Genomic DNA, 19,703 nt, shown 5'->3' with positions numbered 1-19,703 from the left:
TTCGGGCAACCTTTTTCTTTTTTGCGTGCGTTTGCTTGTTATCTGATTGTGTTTTGGGTTCGGATGCTGACGTAAGCCCAGAATTGGCTGTCGGGCTCCACGTTTGCCCTTTTGAGTGTGTTTGGGTTCGGATGCCGACGTAATTCCATCCAGTGGTTGTCGGGCTCCATGTTTGCCACCCTTGCTTGTTTGTATGTTTTGTGTTGTTTGGCGTGCGTAAGCCGAACTACAGTGGCTCTGATTCTTGTTCCAGACAAGATATGTAGGCATAAGGTGCGATACCTTATCGAGCTCGTTCCTCTTAACCCCACCTGCGTTCCCTGTGTGTGTGTGTGATGTCTAGCAACCTTTTCTTTTCTTAGAACGTGGATCCCGTCGAGTACGACGGACGTGAGGGGTGCTAATACCTTCCCCTTGCGTAACCGACTCCCTTACCCTTTCTCTTTGGTCGCAAGACCATTTCCTTTCCAGGTTTCTCTGAGCGTTTCCTTTCCCTATCTTGGGATAAATAACGCGCAGTGGCGGCTCTGTGTGTGTTGTGTTTTTATTTGAGTCTCGCCGGTTGATTTTTCGCAGGATGCGACAGCTAGCGACTCTGCTGGGGACTTACGATGTAGACCTATGCTGGTCCATCGTCCCTAAGCGAGTCCTTCCTAGCGTTTTAGGATTGGTTTGGGTTGCTTGTTGTGCTTTGTTTATTGCATTTATTATTCTAACCATTGTATATATGTGCATTAATGTCTGCATGCATCATACTATCATGTTGTTGCCGTCCTCTGTGCAGGTGGTTCCTCTGTTTGGGGTGGGTGTTCTGAGTGGGGCTAAAACCCAGGCCCGAGTATACACCTAGGACTAGTGTGGTCTCATGTCGCCTCTTTCATGTTAAGTCAACATGTGCCTGGCGGCGTGATGTACCACAAGCCGGACGAGGCTCATTTGGTAGTGCTCATCTCTGTGGATATTCCGCTTTGTTTGAGTTACTCCATCTAAGTTATTGACTCTGGTGACCGATCATTTCCCGGATCTTTGGTTTAGACGGTCTTAAGGGAGCTACAATGGCACACCCGAAAGGGCAAACCCATTGAGTATCTCCGCCCGATTGTCGAGACTATTATCCGCCTTAGGATGACCTGTTTAGAATTTACCTGTGAGGGGAGGGTGGTTCTTTCAGATGCATGTTCAGATGGTGACTCAGATGGTGACTATTTGTTCCGTGGGTCTTATTTATAAGTCGGATTTATGGTCATTTATTGCCGTGACGCCGGAGCGCTGTCCGTGATTTATCAGTGGGGATCCGTTTATTTCAGGATTCCCTGGGCCGAGATGTTTATCAGTGGGGATCCGTTTATTTCTGGATTCCCCGGGCCGTTTCAGATGGTCGCGAATGTCTGCTCAGAGATTGATGATGATGATGATGATGTATCTTTCTTCCGTTTATTTCGGAACCCGTGGGTCAGATTTGTGATTGTACACTCCTCAGATGGTTATGATCAGTTCAGAGACCAGATTCAGTGCAGATGATCAGATGGCTTGGAGGATGGCAACGCATTGCATTCATTCATCAGCATCATTACATCTTGCATTAATTGCATCTAACACATGTTTACCCATATGCAGGGACATTTTTGATCGAGATCCTGGTTGAGAGATTTCTTTGCTCAGAGATGAGGACCGGTTTGAAGCCCGATGTTGTCTACAGTTTCTTCGATCCTGAGATTGGTGTGCTGAAGGAGATGATAGCATTGATTACTCCCGACCATGTGGGGATGTTCAGAGAGGCATACGGTAGTATCCTGAAGATGGTTTTCAGACTCACTGACAGTGATAGGAGTGCCATTCATACTCTTCTCCAGTTCTATGACCCGGGGCTGAGGTGCTTTGTGTTTCCAGACTATCTGTTGGGACCTCTGATGGAGGATTATGTCAGCATCCTGGGTATTCAGATCCGTGATCAGATTCCTTTCCATGTCACTAGGGCAGAGCCAGATGTCCTTGGGATTTCCCGTGCTCTTTATTTGAGTCCGGAAATGGTCAAGGAGGGTTTGAAGGAGAAAGGGAAGTTACCTGGATTTCATTTGAGTTTCTTGGAGGCTAATGCCAAGGAACATGCTGCTATGGGTAACTGGAAGACGGTTTGCGCATTGATTGCTGTGAGCATTTATGGAGTTATCTTGTTTCCTAATCAGAAGAATTTTGTGGACCATAATGCTATTAGGTTGTTCATGCAGAGAAACCCTATTCCTACTCTGATCGGAGATGTCTACTACTCGGTTCATAACAGAAACGAGAAGCGGCGTGGGGGTTTGATCAGGTGTTGTCCTCAGATGCTTTTTAGGTGGTTTATGGGGTATTTACCTTCTCGAGGTGCTTTTGCTCATCTTGATCCTTCTGTCAAGTGGTCCTTCAGGTTGATGGGTTTGCGGGCTGATGATATTGCTTGGACTCATAATGGTTTGGCTGGACGGGATTTTATATGTAGTTGTGGGAGTTTACCTAATGTGCCTTTGGTGGGAGTTCAGGGTTGCATCAATTACAACCCAACGCTTCTCAGGAGACAGATGGGGTTTGCTGTAGAGGGTCCTCCTCTCGGGCGAGAGATTCAGGAGTCCTTCTATTTCCCGATTGATGGTAACCAGACCAAGCTGAGGCAGGTATTGGATGAGTGGCGAGATATCCAGAGGAGGGGTAAGGTTCTTTATGGCAAAGTCAACAGTCGGTATTTTCCTTTGTTCGAGGATTGGTTGTGGAAGAGAATTGAGGTTACATTTCTACCATTTCCTGGAGGTGATCCTGGGTGTCCTATGATTGAGGGTCCAAGTTCTTCTGTCAGCATGGAAGAATTCCTTGAGATGAAGAGGGCCAGAGACCAGTTACTTGCAGAGAAAGTGGAATTGGAGAGAAGTGTTGCTCGGTTTCAGGCAGCTAATCAGGAGATCAAAATAAAGATGGAAGATCAAGACAAGCGACATGCCCTGGCAGCCAAGCGCTTTGAGATGGATACAGCTTACTATGGGAAGATCAGCCAAGCTTTAGCATCATCCAACAGGGAGCACGACATCACGAAGGATAGGTTGTTCAGAGCGTCGAAGGTTATTGAGGATGAGAAGAGAAGGCAAATCTTGGTGAAGGATCAGAGAGATGATAGAGTCAGAAGTCTCATTGCTGAGTGGGAGACCAAGCTGAAGGTCAAGGAAGCAGAGAATCTAAAGATCAGGGCTGAGAGAGATCACTACATGGCAGAAAGAGACCACTACTTCAGGCGGATGAAGATTCATCAGAAGGAAGTTGGAAGACTGCAGCAGGAGAACACCGAGCTCAGGTTCGCCGCAGAGTTCGCGAGGATGGAAGATGAGATAGGGCCATCTGTGGGACCCTCATCCAGTTAGATCTTTCATTTGTGTGGATTACCGTCAGGCTTGTTGACGGAATCCCTTTGCTTGTATTTCTGTCCCAATGCTGGAGGATTGTATTTGAATTTTATCCGGTTGATGTATGACTCTGGCACTGATTGTGCACTTTTGGTTATGTGATGGTTATTTTCCATTCAGTGATTGGTTTTCAAGCTTTATTTGCTTTACTGCATGCACTCACACGAGCACACACATGGTTGGGGGTATCATGCTGAATCACATATCTCCGATCTGCACGATGAAATCAAATGCTGAATATCAGAATATTGATGCCGAATTATTATTTGTCTCCATGATGCCAGGATCGAGAGACAAAGTGTCCTTCATATGGATAGACACTGCATTCATGCATTGATCATAATAACTGTGCTTTATTTTGCAGGTAGTTGTTACTAATGTGCTTGTTTGTGACAGGAATCATTGCTTGCGCTCGAAGAACTGTACCTTTGCACTCAACACGCCCTCACAGATATTATACCAGAAGAAATACTCCCAGACTCATGGAGCTTCCCAGTGCCGATATGCTCGAACTGAAAGATAAAATGAATGAGCTGATCAACATAATGCAAGGCTTCGCAGTTGGTCAGAAGGCTCTGGCAGACAAAGTTGAAAAGCTCGAGCGGGCTTCTGCCGCAAACAGTGGGGTTAACCTGGATGGAGTCTCCAACCAGGGGCAGGGGTCTCGAGATGGTGGAAAGAGGACGACTGTGGGTCTCGTGAATAATGCTGGTGGTCTTGGTGGTGCTGGTGGCCAACCGGGTCAGAATCAGAAGGACAATTTTGTGCCTCCGTTTTATGGGTTTGATGAAGACCAGGAGGAAGATAGAGAGGCTGACCAGTTCTCGATGCAGAACGAACCGTTTGTGCCTTACAACGTTCCTCCTCAGAATAAAGAGATTCAGTTGCTGGCTGAGAAAATCAAGGTGCTTGAGAGCTATGCCACTCCTGGGGTGGTGAACATGTCGAATATGGGGCTGGTAGATGGGATTGTGATCCCACCGAAGTTCAAGGCGCCCAGTTTTGACCGATACAACGGGAGTTCTTGCCCAGAGACGCACCTTCAAGCTTTCGTCCGCAAGATATCTGCATACACGGTAGATCAGAAACTGTGGATGTACTTCTTCCAGGACAGCCTGTCCGGAGGCTCCCTGGAGTGGTATACTAAGCTAAAATCTTCTGATATAAAGAACTGGCAGGATCTTGGTGATGCTTTCTTCAAGCAGTACCAGTTCAACGCTGGCATGGCTCCGAGCCGTACCCAGCTGCAGGGTATGTCTCAAAAACATAATGAAGGATTTAAGGAGTATGCTCAGCGGTGGAAGAACTGGCTGCGAGAGTTCAGCCTCCGCTTGTGGACAGAGAAATGTCTGACTTGTTCATGGGGACCCTGCAGGGGCCGTTTGCGGAAAGGATGGTGGGTTGTCCTGTCACCAATTTCTCAGACATTGTGGTAGCTGGAGAGCGGATTGAGAGTTGGTTGAAGTTGGGCAAGATTCAGGGTAATGCGTCTTCTTCTTCTTCGGGATCAAAGAAGCCATTCGGTAATAATGGTGGGCAGAGGAAGAAGGAAGGAGACACCAGCGCCGTTTATACTCAACGTGGACCCAGTAGGGACCGTTACTTCCAGCACAATGCTGCGGTAACAATTCCTGCTGAGTCTCAGTCAGCGCAGCAGCAACAGCGATAACCTTTCCAACAGAGGCCACAGAGGGCTGGATACCAAGTCAGGGGCAGGGCGAATGATCGACAATTTGATAGGCCTCCCGTGACGTATTCATTTCTGTTGAAGAAACTTTTGGACCTTGGGCTGGTACAATTGAGGACGCTGGCGCCTTTGAGACCTGATCAGAGGCCAGCCAGTTATAATGAAAATGCAAAGTGCGAATTCCACTCGGGTGCTCCCGGGCATAATGTAGAGGACTGCAAAGCTTTTAAGCACGTAGTCCAGGATTTAGTGGATTCCAAGGCAATTAATTTCGCGCCATCTCCCAATGTCAATGCCAATCCCATGCCCGCGCATGGTCAGAGGGGGGTGAACGCTATTTCTGTGGAAAATAGAGCTGGGCCGTCTGATGTTGGTCAGCTGAAGACGCCTCTGACTGAGGTCAAGAGGCAGTTGTTGAAGAATGGGGTGTACCCGGGCTGTGGTGTTGATTGCGTTGAATGTCGGGTTGTTCAGAACGGTTGTGAGCTTCTGCGGAAGTGTGTCCAGGGTCTGATGGACAATGGTGATATTATGATTGAGAGGGCTGATGAAGAAAAAGAGGAAGTCTCCACCATAACAATTTATTACGACCCGGTGGATTTGTCTAACCTTAGTGAGGAGGCTCCAGTTACCATCACGGTACCTGGGCCGATTCCCTATGACAAAGATGATGCCGTGCCATGGCATTATGGTGGGGAGGTGTATTGTAATGGGGAGAAGTGGGAAGAGCAATCTGCAAGTGAAACCACCGTGCTAAAGGTGGATAATGCCGGTCCCAGCGGTTTCACTCGCAGCGGTAGGTTATTTGCTCCTGATGCCTTGAGAAGAGGTGAGGAAGAAAAAGATAAAAAAGAAAAGGCCGAGGCTTTAGCCAGGGCAAAAGGAAAGGCTGTGGTGGATAACGGTGGTACTCCTGTGATGACACCGGCGCCTGCGGGGTCGGAAGGCAAACTTGATGATGATGCCGAAGAGTTCTTAAGGATCATCAAGAAGTCAGAGTACAAACTGGTTGATCACTTGCAGCAAACTCCATCCAAGATCTCAATTCTTTCACTGTTGCTGAGTTCCGAGGGGCATAGGGAGGCCTTGTTGAAAATATTGAAGAAGGCTTATGTTCCCCAGGAGATCACCATCAATCAATTAGAGACGGTCGTATCCAATGTGCATGCTAGCCATGGGCTGGGCTTTACGGATATGGACTTGACGGTGGATGGAAGGAACCATAATCGGGCGCTACACATAGCGATGGAATGTAAAGGAGCCGTGCTGTCGCATGTGCTGGTTGATACCGGCTCCTCCTTAAATGTGTTGCCAAAGAAGGCCCTGGCTAAGCTAAACTGTGATGGGCTGATCTTGACCCCGACTTATCTGATTGTGCGGGCATTTGATGGGTCTAAACGAGCCGTATTTGGGGAAGTTGAATTGCCGGTGAAGATTGGACCCGAGGTGTTCAAGTCGACTTTCTATGTTATGGACATCCAGCCGGCTTACAGTTGCCTGTTGGGTCGCCCATGGATCCACGCTGCGGGAGCAGTTACATCGACTTTGCACCAGAAGCTAAAGTATATCTGGGAGGGCCAAGTTGTTACCGTCTGCGGAGAGGAATACATTTTTGTCAGCCACCTGTCTTCATTCAAGTATGTGGAGATGGATGGAGAAATCTGGGAGACGCCGAGTCAGGCTTTCGAAACCGTCAGGGTGGAGAATGCTCTGTTCGCAAAGCAGGAGGAAGAGAAACCATCCATTGCTTCATACAAGCAGGCCGCTGAGGTGGTAAAGAATGGAGAAGCTCCTGGTTGGGGCAGAATGGTGGAGGTCCCCGAGAAGAAGGATCGCTTTGGGGTTGGATATCAACCTGGCAGAGGCTCAGGGCAAGGAAGAGGACGTCGTACGTCAGTAACCTTCACAAGCGCCGGAATGCTGGATCCGGATCACATCTGTATGATGGGTGAAGATGCTGATAGTGACTGCGACATGGACCAATGGATAAAGCCGTGCGCACCAGGGATGGAAATCCAGAACTGGAAGGCCGAAGAAATCATCCGGGTCACTCTCCTTGAAGAGTAATATTTTTCTTGTTTTCATCCTTATTTGCATGAAAGCCATACGTGTTGCCCGACACGTAATGGTCCATTGTAAGGGCCACCTCATGTTTAAATTTGCAGAATTTTGCATCATTAATAAAAGGATGTTTTTCAATTAAAAGCGGTGTTCCCTGCTTTTCATTTATTTTTGCAGTTTAAAAATAAAAACAAATAAAAATGGCAATGTTTTCATTTTTCTTTTTGTTTTCTCACACCGGTTCTAAAGCAATGCATGAATCAACATTCATGCAGATGCGATTCCTCTCCGGATCTCATTGATAACAACTCTGTTACACCCTTGTATGACTTCGACAATCCGATCTATCTTGCTGAAGAAGAAGACGAAGAAGATTGTGAACTGCCAGGGGAATTAGCCCGGTTGTTGAAACAAGAGGGGAAGGTGATTCAGCCGCACGAGGAACAGATTGATGTCGTGAATTTGGGTACCGATGAGGTCAAGAGAGAGGTGAAAATCGGGGCTGCTTTGGAGGAAAGTGTTAAGAGCAGGATGGTGGCATTGTTGAAAGAGTATGTCGACATCTTTGCCTGGTCTTATCAAGATATGCCAGGGTTGGATACCGATATTGTGGTGCACAAGTTACCATTGAGAACAGATTGTCCTCCAGTGAAGTAGAAGTTGCGCAGAACTCGACCTGATATGGCAATGAAGATTAAGGAAGAGGTGCAGAAGCAGTGGGATGCTGGTTTCCTTGCTGTCACTAATTATCCGCCATGGGTTGCGAACATCGTGCCAGTCCCGAAGAAGGATGGGAAAGTAAGAATGTGTGTGGACTACCGGGATCTGAACAGAGCTAGTCCGAAAGATGATTTTCCATTACCTCACATTGACGTGTTGGTAGATAATACAGCTCAATTCTCGGTGTTTTCCTTCATGGATGGCTTTTCTGGCTATAATCAAATCAAAATGTCGCCAGATGATATGGAGAAAACAACGTTCATCACACCATGGGGTACCTTTTGTTACAAGGTGATGCCATTCGGTCTCAAGAACGCCGGTGCTACTTATCAGAGGGCCATGGTGACTTTGTTTCATGATATGATTCATCATGAAATTGAATGCTATGTTGATGACATGATAGCAAAGTCCCAGACAGAAGAGGGGCATTTGGTGGATCTGGCCAAGTTGTTTGACCGGCTGAGACAGTTCAGACTGAGGTTGAATCCGAACAAGTGCACGTTCGGAGTGCGGTCCGGTAAATTGCTGGGGTTCATTGTAAGTGAGAAAGGAATCGAGGTTGATCCTGCAAAAGTAAAAGCGATAAAAGAAATGCCTGAACCGAGAACAGAGAAGGAGGTTCGTGGTTTCTTAGGTAGATTGAACTACATTTCACGGTTCATATCTCATCTAACAGCCACATGCGAACCGATTTTCAAATTGTTAAGAAAAGATCAAACGGTCAGGTGGAATGATGATTGCCAAGCGGCATTCGAAAAGATAAAAGAGTATTTGCAGGAGCCTCCGATTCTGATGCCTCCTGTGGAGGGAAGACCATTAATTCTGTACCTAACAGTCCTCGAGGGGTCTATGGGGTGTGTATTGGGGCAGCATGACGAGTCTGGTCGAAAAGAGCATGCCATATACTACCTTAGCAAAAAGTTTACCGACTGTGAAACAAGATATTCACTGCTCGAGAAAACTTGCTGTGCTTTGGTCTGGGCTGCTCGCCGACTAAGGCAGTACATGCTGGTTCATACCACTTTATTGATTTCCAAGATGGATCCAATCAAGTACATTTTTGAGAAGCCAGCATTGACCGGACGGGTTGCGAGGTGGCAAATGATTTTGACTGAATATGATATACAGTATACCTCTCAGAAAGCGATCAAGGGGAGTGTATTGTCTGATTACCTCGCCCGGCAACCCATTGATGATTATCAACCGATGAAGTTTGAATTCCCTGATGAGGACATCATGTTTCTCAAATCGAAAGATTGCGAGGAACCGATCCCGGAGGAGGGGCCTGACCCTGAATCCGAATGGATTTTGATGTTTGATGGGGCCGTTAACGTGAATGGAAGCGGTGTTGGTGCTGTTTTGGTTACGCCGAAAGGATCCCACATTCCTTTTGCTGCCCGGCTAACATTTGAGTGCACCAACACCGTAGCTGAATATGAAGCTTGTATATTGGGTATTGAGGAGGCGATTGATTTGAGAATCAAGAACCTTGTCATATATGGAGATTCAGCTCTGGTGGTAAATCAGGTTAACAGGAAATGGTATACGCATCAATCTCATTTGGTTCCGTATCGAGATTATACGAGGAGGTTGTTGACGTTTTTCACCAAGGTGAAGATGCATCATGTGCCCAGAGAGGAGAATCCTTTGGCAGATGCTTTGGCTACTCTGGCGGCCTTGATTAAGGTGCAGAGGTGGAATCAGTTCCCCAGTGTTGAAGTGGGACGTCTGGATAGACCGGCTTATGTGTTTGCTGTTGATGTAGCGTCCGATGATGAGAAGCCGTGGTATTACGATATCAAGCGCTATCTAGAGACTCAAGAATATCCTGAGGGAGCATCGAAAAAGGATCGAAAGACTCTGCGGAGGTTGGCCATGGTGTTCTACCTGAATAAGGATGGGGTTTTGTACAAGAGAAATTTTGATTGGGTCTTGCTCAGATGTGTTGATGAGGCAGAAGCAAGCCAATTAATGAAAGAGGTTCACGAGGGATCGTTCGGTACCCATGCCAGTGGGAATGCAATGGTGAAGAAGCTGCTGAGAGCAGGTTATTATTGGATGACAATGGAGGCCCAATGTTTCAATTTCGTGCGGAAGTGTCATAAATGCCAGATTTATGCTGATAAGGTGCACGTACCTCCGAATCCTTTGAGCTTAATGTCGTCTCCATGGCCGTTTGCTATGTGGGGCATTGATATGATCGGAAAGATAGAGCCTACAGCTTCGAATGGGCACAGATTCATATTGGTGGCTATTGATTACTTCACCAAGTGGGTAGAAGCAGCCTCTTATACGAATGTGACGAAGCAGGTTGTAGCCAAATTTCTCAAGAGAGACATCATTTGTAGATATGGGGTTCCCGAGAGAATCATTACTGATAATGGTTCTAATTTGAATAATAAGATGATGGCAGAGCTGTGCCGGGAATTCAAAATCGAGCATCACAATTCTTCTCCCTATCGTCCGAAGATGAATGGGGCGGTTGAGGCAGCTAACAAGAATATAAAGAAGATTGTGCAGAAAATGGTGGTAACCTACAAAGATTGGCATGAGATGTTGCCGTTCGCATTGCATGGGTATCGAACGTCGGTGCGTACATCTACTGGGGCAACTCCTTTCTCATTGGTATATGGGATGGAGGCTGTGTTACCCGTTGAGGTTCAGATTCCCTCTTTGAGAGTCCTGATGGACGTGAAGTTGCAAGAGGCTGAATGGGTAAGGACCCGGTATGAAGAGTTGAGCCTGATTGAAGAAAAGAGGCTGGCAGCCATCTGTCATGGGCAGTTATACCAGCAAAGGATGAAGCGTGCTTTTGACAGAAAGGTGCGACCTCGGGTATATCACGTGGGTGATATGGTGCTGAAAAGGATCCTTCCTCCTCAAAACGATCGTAGGGGCAAATGGACACCGAATTATGAAGGTCCATTCGTGGTCAAGAAGGTTTTCTCTGGTGGAGCCTTGTTGTTGACGACCATGGATAGCGAGGATTTTCCATCCCCTGTGAATGCGGACGCAGTTAAAAAATACTTCGTATAAGAGACCCGCTGGACGAGAAGAATAAAATAGTCCAGACAAAAATGGGCATCCCGGCGAACCAAAAACAGAAAGAAAGGTTCGGGCAAAAATTAGGGATATAGAAGAAAATTGTACACCCGGCAAGTCGAGAACCTGAAAAGGCGACTTGGGCAAAAATGGGTATCCCGGTGGACTGAAAACCCGAAAGGGCGGTCCAGGCAAAAGAGGGATTGAAACGAACAACTGCGTCTAGCATGATCGTTTGCGCTTTGGTTAAAGCATCATGGATAATACCCGGTAGGGATCAATCAGAAACGTCTTGTTCAGAAGGCAGAAAGCATGGAGAGTCTGAGGACATATGGGGTGTAACCGAGTTGGAACTCGATGAGATCACGGGTTTCACATTGCCATTAGGATAGATTTTTCCTTTTGTGCGCAATTACCTCTTTTCAGGAATTGCTTCCTTTGTATTGCTCAATTTGAGCCACACTTTTCCAATCAATAAAATGCATATTCAGTCAAATAATTTTGTTTTTGTTTTTCATTACCGCTTTGATTGCAAAAACATCTGATTATTTTGATAAAGAATCTTTGCATTTTAAGACATACAGGTCCCTTCCAATGCATGTTTATAGGATTGAAAGCTTGAAATCTTATTTGGAAGGTTGAGGGACCCAAGTGTTGAAATCTTGACACGCCTGGGGCATGGTTTTATCTGACGGTCTGTTTTGCAGGAACTGTTAGATATTTTCACTCACTGGCAGGTGGTGATGCGGAAGCTTTGTAACAAATCCCCAGAGAGTTTGCTCAGGAACGGATGTATGTAAGAATGACGAAGGCGTTGAGACGTACGACGATCCTTGGTGGTAATCAAGAAGACTCTTCAAAATCAGAAGATTTGAGAGTATGTAATTCTCCGCAGAGTCCGATCAGGGACGAGTGCATGAAGAAAGGACGGAGAGACGACGGGACGTCCGACGACCTTTGAAATTAACCAAGAAGACTCTTCAAAGTCGGAAAATTGAAATTTCTGTATAATCCCAGGAGTACGTTCTCGTCGAGCGCGGAGCGATTTGGAATACAAGATGATGGAGCAGAAAAGGTCCAGACGAGTCTGGAGTTCTCAAAAGTGGAAAGCTGATATGAGTATTGGAGGTAGATACCGTGGTTCGATGAGTCGACGGGTGTTCTATGCCAATTATTCTTATTTCCCAGCTAAGTCCCCAAGCAGAATCGTAGGAGTAGTTCCCCAGCAGATTCAAGGTTTATGGACGTCTCCAGCCGAGTCAGGATAGTTATCCCGGCCGGTTTACAACGGTGTTTCCTCAGCAGCCAGGTCTGAAGGTTGTTATTCCCCGAGTGGAGCGGGTTTCAATGAAATATATCTCCAGCAGTGTTCATCCTGCCAGTGGATTGGACGAGTTTCCGCAGCAGACGGATTTTTGCATCCCCAGCGGAGTAGTATTCATTTCCCCTAGCAGGGTCAGGATGGTTATCCCCAGCGGGTTTCAGATCGAATGCTTCCCCAGTCGTCAGTCCTGGAGGTTGCTGTTCCCCAGCGGAGTATCCGTGGGTATTTCCCCAGTGAAGGTATCTGTGAGGGTTTCCCGAAGCAGAATCAGGATTGATGTCCCCGGCAAGTCGAGATTGGTGTATCCCCACAGAATGTTGGTGGTGCTTATCCCCAGCAGTTTCTCGAGCAGATTGGGTGCAAAGGAGGTTCTTCCCCAGCAAGGGTTGTCTTGTTCCCCAGTAGCAGTGATTCCCCAACATGGTGGAAATCGGAGCGTTGACGAGTTCCTCAGCGGAGTGTCTCGTATTCCCCAGAAGAGTCCCTTGAGGGGGATATTTCTTTTTATGCATTCATCATGAAAAAATAACATGGCATATTGCATAGAAAAATAAATGATCGCGTAGCATTTCCATGTTTATGGAGCATTACGCAGAAAAAATCAATCATGCATCATATTACAGGCATAAGCTAGTCTCAAGCTGTGGTTACCGTTTGGGAGGTGATGTTGCGTCAAAGTTTCCGTCAAGCGAAGATGGGAATGATAATCCAAAATTTTCCGGTGTTCAGGCCGAAGTGGTTTTCAAACCAATTTTCCGGTATTCAGACCGACGTGGCATTCAGGCCCAATTTCCGATTCTCAGATCAAAGAAGTTTCCGACGATCAGGTCGAAGCACTTATGGTTTTCAGACCAATTTTCCGGTATTCAGACCGAAGTGGCGTTCAGGCCCAATTTCCGATTTTCAGATCGAAGAGGCTTCCGACATGTAGATCGATGCAGCTTGTGGCATTCAGGCCAAGTTTCCGGTATTCAGACCGAGGCGGTGTCTAGACCGAAGTGGCGTTCAGGCCCAATTTCCGATTTTCAGATCGAAGAGGCTTCCGACATGTAGATCGATGCAGCTTGTGGCATTCAGGCCAAGTTTCCGGTATTCAGACCGAGGCGGTGTCCAGACCGAAGTGGCGTTCAGGCCCAATTTCCGATTCTCAGATCGAAGAAGTTTCCGGTATTCAGACCGATGTGGTATTCAGGCCAATTTTCCGGTATTCAGACCGAGGCGGTATTCAGACCGAAGTGGTGTTCAGACCAATTTTCCGGTATTCAGACCGAAATGGCGATCAGGCCGATGTTCCGGTAAATCAGACCGAAGTGGTTCTCAGTCCATGAAGGTTCCTTTGGTACTCATTGCAATGGACATGTTATGGCAAAGAAGATGTTGAGAGCAGGTTACTATTGGCTGACAATGGAATCTAACTGTTGCAAGTTTGTGAAGAAATGCCACAAGTGTCAAATTTATGCAGATAAGATTCATGTTCCTTCGACACTATTGAACGTTATTTCTTCTCCATGGCCATTCTCCATGTGGGGAATTGATATGATTGGCATGATTGAGCCCATAGCTTCAAACAGACATCGTTTCATTCTGGTGACTATTGATTACTTCACAAAGTGGGTTGAAGCGGCATCATATGCAAACGTGACCAAGCAAGTTGTTGTAAGGTTTATCAAGAATCATATTATATGCTGTTATGATGTGCCAAGCAAGATCATTATTGATAACGGATCAAACTTGAATAATAATATGGTGGAAGCTCTTTGCAAAGACTTCAAGATTGTACATCATAATTCTTCTCCCTACAGACCCAAGATGAATGGGGTTGTTGAAGCTGCGAATAAGAACATCAAGAAGATCATTCAGAAGATGGTTGTGACATACAAAGATTGGAATGAGATACTCCCATTTTGTTTGCATGGGTACCGTACATCCATCTGCACTCCAACAGGGGCAACCCCTTTCTCTCTCATTTATGGAATGGAAGTTGTGCTCCCCGTGGAGGTTGAGATCCCATCATTGCCAAGTTGACAGAAGCTGAATGGTGTCAGAATAGATATGACCAGCTAAATTTGATCGAAGAGAAGAGATTGACTGCCACGTGTCATGGTCAGTTATATCAGCAAAGATGAAGAAGGTATTTGATAAGAAGGTCAAGCCTCGTATGTTCAGAGAAGGTGACCTCGTGCTCAAGAAGATTTTATCTTTCAAACCTGATACTAGGGGCAAATGGACTCCTAATTATGAAGCCCCATATGTTGTTAAGAGAGCCTTTTCAGGTGGTGCTTTGATTCTTACAACTATGGATGGTGAAGAGTTCACTCGTCTTGTGAACACCGATGAAGTCAAGAAATACTTCGCCTAAAAAAACAGTTCGCTAAGTTGAAAACCCGAAAGGGAGGCTTAGGAAAAAATGAGTGTCTCGGTGGATTGAAAACCCGAAAGGGCAATCCAGGAAAAACTTAGAGACTTAAAACATAAATTTATCCCGGTAGATTGAGTACCCCATTTTGGATAAATCTAGACAAAAATTAGGGATTATGGCAAGTAATTGCATCCGGCCAGTCCCGATCCTTGAATCAGTTTGGAACAATCATTTGGTTCTGATTCGTCATTCTCAACCAAAGACAAAAGAACATCATATTTCAAAGTTGATAGGGAGAGTAGTGATCATTGTATTCAATGTAGCCCTTTTCCATGTAAATTACCATTTCTCACACCTTGTAAAGATCCATGGAGTCCCGCCATTTATGGACTACCATTCTATTAAATAAAGTTGAGCTTTTATCCAATTATTTATATTCTCATTTACTTATGTTAAATAAAATTGAATTTTTATGATGATAATTCTGAATAAATTAATGAATAATTATTTTTCTTAAAATAAGAAAAAGCATTCACTTTAAGAACAATCGATTTTAGCAAGGAATGTCAATAACAATCTGAGAGTAGTTAAGTCTTGAACTGGGAAGCATTTTTGGTCTTCCCCAAGTAGTTGGTTTGGTAACTATTTTCCTCCCCAAAAGTTCGTCATTCATCCCCGGTTGAGCTGATGATTGGTCCCCTTTGCAAATTTATATTCCCTAGCTGAGATGTTCATGTTGTGTGTTCCCCAGTTTGTGATTTGATGATTGTACCCTGGGTACTCTAGAACCTTTATTTGGTTTTTAGATCCCCATTTGCATTTGATTGTGTTGCATAACCTCAACAGTTTCTCCTTTGTGTGAATCAGGTCCAGTTATCTTCGCCTTGGAATTGGTTTATTTTGCAATTTCCAAGAAGAATTTGATGATTATTGAGGAGTGTGACGATCTTTGGGTTATTCCAACAAGTCACAACACCTCATCAGTTGCTCGATTCCTCATTCATAGTTTTATCTCTCGTATTCCCCAGCGGAGTTCATCTTTAGATAGAAGTTCCCTCTTTCCCGACAGTATTGGATTCTGAGCAGTATTTGATCTTGCCCCCTGCAAGGTTGTCTCCCATTTAACATAGTGTTCTCTTAAAATTCCCCACAATGTTGATTTGTTTGGATCCTCAGCAGATCATTCCCTATCCTCGGCATGAATGGTTGATTATCCTTAAGCAATGCTCTCTTCTCCCCGTAGAGTTTGCCTTTATTGATTGGAAGCATGTTCTCCATGTCATTCCCCAGCTAGAGTTGATTTATCCGGAGCTATATGATTTATTTTCATCTCTAACATGTTCTCCAGTTGGTGTTTCCATCTTGTTGAGATTAGTCAAGGGCTGCAGTGGTGATTCAAATCCTTAATATTTGTATCCTTTGTGCTGTTTTTTGTCAGTATAATCATAATCATAATCATATATACATGCATATTCATGCATAAACACATTATCATATAATTCATTATGTATATCATCACATTGATTTTTCTTCTGATATTAGTTTCCTATGCAGATTTGGTGTGTCTGTCCTCCCTCAATTGTAGAGTGTCATCCCCTTAAGTAGAAAGAGTTTAAACTTTCTTATTCCCCACTAAGATATTTCCTCGTGGACAATTATTATTTTAGCTTCCTCCCAAGCTTAATTTGGATAGAACCACTCCCCTTGAGTTATATCCTAATTGGGACGAGTCTTTGATTGACCATTTCTTTTTAGTTCTTACCTAGATCGATCTTTTGGTCTCCAAAAGTCTATTACCCAGTAACCGGTAATATTCGTCTTGATGTTGAGTGCATCACTTTCGCCCAATACCCGGTGAAGCGTGATCTACTTCCTTTATTTTCCCCATCGGATTTGTTTTCATGTTTCCTTGGTAAGTCTATCCTTGATATGTTCATCTTAACCAGTGACAAATATTCTTCCTTTTTGGTTTTCTACCCAGTAAAAAGGTAGTTGTAATCCCTATTTTTATTCCCCAGAGAGTTAATCTTGATATGTTCACTTTAACCAGTGACGAATTTTCTCCTCTTTGCAGTCTTCTACCCAGTGAATGATAGATATAAATCCTTTTTTCCCCTCAGAGTTAATCCTTGATATGCTCACTCTAGCTAGTGACGAATTCTCTCTATTTTTGTTGGTATTCTACCCAGTAACCGGTGATTGTAAATCCCATTTCCTCTGCTGAGTCTATCCTTGATATGTTCACTTTAACCAGTGACAAATACTCTCTCTTTGGTCTTCTACCCAATAACCAGTAGTTGTAATTCCTATTTCTCCCTAGCAGTTTATCCTTGATATGTTTACCCTAACAGGTAACAAATATTCTTCCTCTTTCCCCGGGTGGTCTATCCTTAATATGTTCATCCTAACCGATGAAGGATATCCTTCCTTTAAGTTTATCCTTGATATGTTCACTTTAATCAGTGACATATACTCTTTCTTCGGTCTTCTGCCCAGTAGCAGGTAGTTGCAAATCCTAATTGATTTTTTCTCTCCCCGGTAGGTTATTCTTACCCAGTAACCGGTAAGGAAGACACCTCTTTTTCCTCAACAACTCATCCTTGATATGTTTACCCTAACTGGTAACGGATGTCCCTCTGTCCGAGCGTATTGATCTTCTTACCCAGTAACCGGTAGTAGATAATACCTCTCTTTTACTCATGTGTTGAAGTTCATTCTTCCCCAGTTGATCTTCTTACCCAGTAACCGGTAGTAGATAATACCTTCTCTAGGTCGAGTCTTTCCGTTGATTTACTTTCATGGAAAATCCCTTGTGTCTCCAGTAGTTTTCAAGTCGTAGCCTGGCCTACATATAGCCTTTTATCCCCTAGAGTCTTTGTCTCCTTAGTGAGTTTTGTAAGAACAAAAATTGTTCTACAACAGATTCCTTGATTTTGATGATAACAAAGGATGAAACCAAAAATGGCACCCTAACGAAAAGTTTCTAAGTGTGCAGGGTTCTAAAGAAAGAAGTAAGAAATCTGATGATGTCATCAGATAGAGTATCAGATCAGAAGCATATTATCAAATGATCAGAAGCTCTGAAGTAGAAACAAGCTCAAGAAAGTCTAACTCTGAACTAAACAACAAGTATCAGAAGCATCTGAACAAGAAGTAAGTCCTAGAACCTCTGGCTCTGAACAACGCTATCTGAAGAATCTATTTAGATCAACATCAGAAGCAAGATTCCAAGGTTCTCCAGAAACACAAATACTCTGATTATGGATTTGCTAATCATGAAAGAGTAACGTTGAAGACAAGTAAAGATTTTCAAATGGATTTCCTAATTGAGAAAGAGACGTTAATCTCAAATTTCAATAAAGAAAATACTACTTGTGGTAAGTAGTCATTTCAAGAAGAAAAAGTCATCCTGCATTAGCTAATTATGTGATGGCGTAACTTCATCTCAATATCCACCAGTTTCAACTACTACTTCAACTGATCTATATAAAGGATTGCAAATCAACTTTCAGCAACACACGAGAGAACAATTAGTAAGCCAACAAGCCAAAATTATACTGAAACACCAAGTCAAGAAAAACACTCTTGCTCTCAAACTTTCACGAAGCTTTTGCTTATTACGTGAAAAACTTTTGTTCTTAACACTGTAATATTTGCTTTCTTAGAAGCACTCTAGATTACACAAATCTTTCATTTATTGTTTGTTGATTTCCTCAAGTGACTTAGTGTAGTCTGTAGACTTGAGAGGACTAAGAGATTTTTCTCTTAGGCGTTGTTTGTAATCTTTCAAGATTAGTGGATTAAGTCCTTGTTGAAGGCGAAATCACCTTGGCCGAGTGGACTGGAGTAGCTTTGTGTTATAAGCGAACCAGTATAAAATCCTTGTGTGATTTTCATTTTGAAAAGTGCTTATTTTTCAAACAATTCAAACCCCCCCTTTCTTGTTTTTCTCACCTTCAAGTTTTCCTTATGGAATGAATTACACTCCTTTGGACTCCTGGTCTCTCCGGATTCTTTTCCTTTGTGGCAATATATGACCCACAAAGATTATTTTTACATACATATCATGTGCATCATAAGGTCTCTTAGGGACCAAAATTTGTTTCTAGATGTTGTTATTTAAGTCCATTATACTGAGTTAATATGAAGGTTTTAACCTTCACATCATCAGTTAGAGTGTCCTTAAATAGGGGCAGCTGTAAGACCCTAATTTTTATCCTAAGATCCCTCATGCTATCTCATCATATGCATTGGCTTTGGGATCACACCTTGACATCCTCCTTACCCCTCATTCATTGGGAGAGATCATAAAGCACATTTTTTATTGTATATTTCATTTTTCTTTTGTTTACTAACCAAAATACCAAAAATTTGTCTATATATAGCTTTGTTTCTTTTGTAGGTAGTGTGTGTATCCACCAATGCCTCATCAAGCTCACAACTAGGGTTTGAGACCCTCAGTACAAGGAGATCAATCAAGGGATAGTTCACAATGGTTTAGACATCATATATGGATTCCCATATTCTTCATTTATCATTTGGATCAAGAAATCATCAAGAATTTGAAGCTTGTTTGCCTTGGAAACCCTAGTTCATCTTAGTATCTTGTGTGACTTCCTCAACAAGTTTCTTCAATATCTGGTCCAATATTTAAAGGGATACATCATCTTATACATATATGATCCTCCTTGAGTGCCAAAGATCAAGAAAAACTTCAAGTTTGCAAGTAGGTTCAAGGTAGTTGATCAGAGAGCGTAAACTGGTCAAAATTGGGGTTCCCTAGACCCTATCTCCTACAATATTTGTAATATGAAAATTATTCCAAGAGAAACTTTACTCCTTATGACATTCCAAACAACTTTCATTTTGACATAAAGAGCTATTTTTTCTTGGAAAGGCATTTGTTATGGTGAAAGCTTCTAGGTCATTTTGTCTGTGCCCTAGTTAGGAGGTCGACTTCCAAGGACCATAACTTGATCAATATTTGTGATATGAAGGACATACAAGTTTCATGATTAACTTAGAGATTTCCTCTCCAACTTTTATTCTTTGATAAATATCAAATTCAACTTGCAATGGCAT

The sequence above is a fragment of the Lathyrus oleraceus genome, chromosome 2 (genome assembly GCF_024323335.1).
Source record: "Lathyrus oleraceus cultivar Zhongwan6 chromosome 2, CAAS_Psat_ZW6_1.0, whole genome shotgun sequence".
NCBI lineage: Eukaryota > Viridiplantae > Streptophyta > Magnoliopsida > Fabales > Fabaceae > Lathyrus > Lathyrus oleraceus.
The sequence above is the reverse complement of the archived record's forward strand: the minus strand, read 5'-3'. Positions refer to the sequence as shown.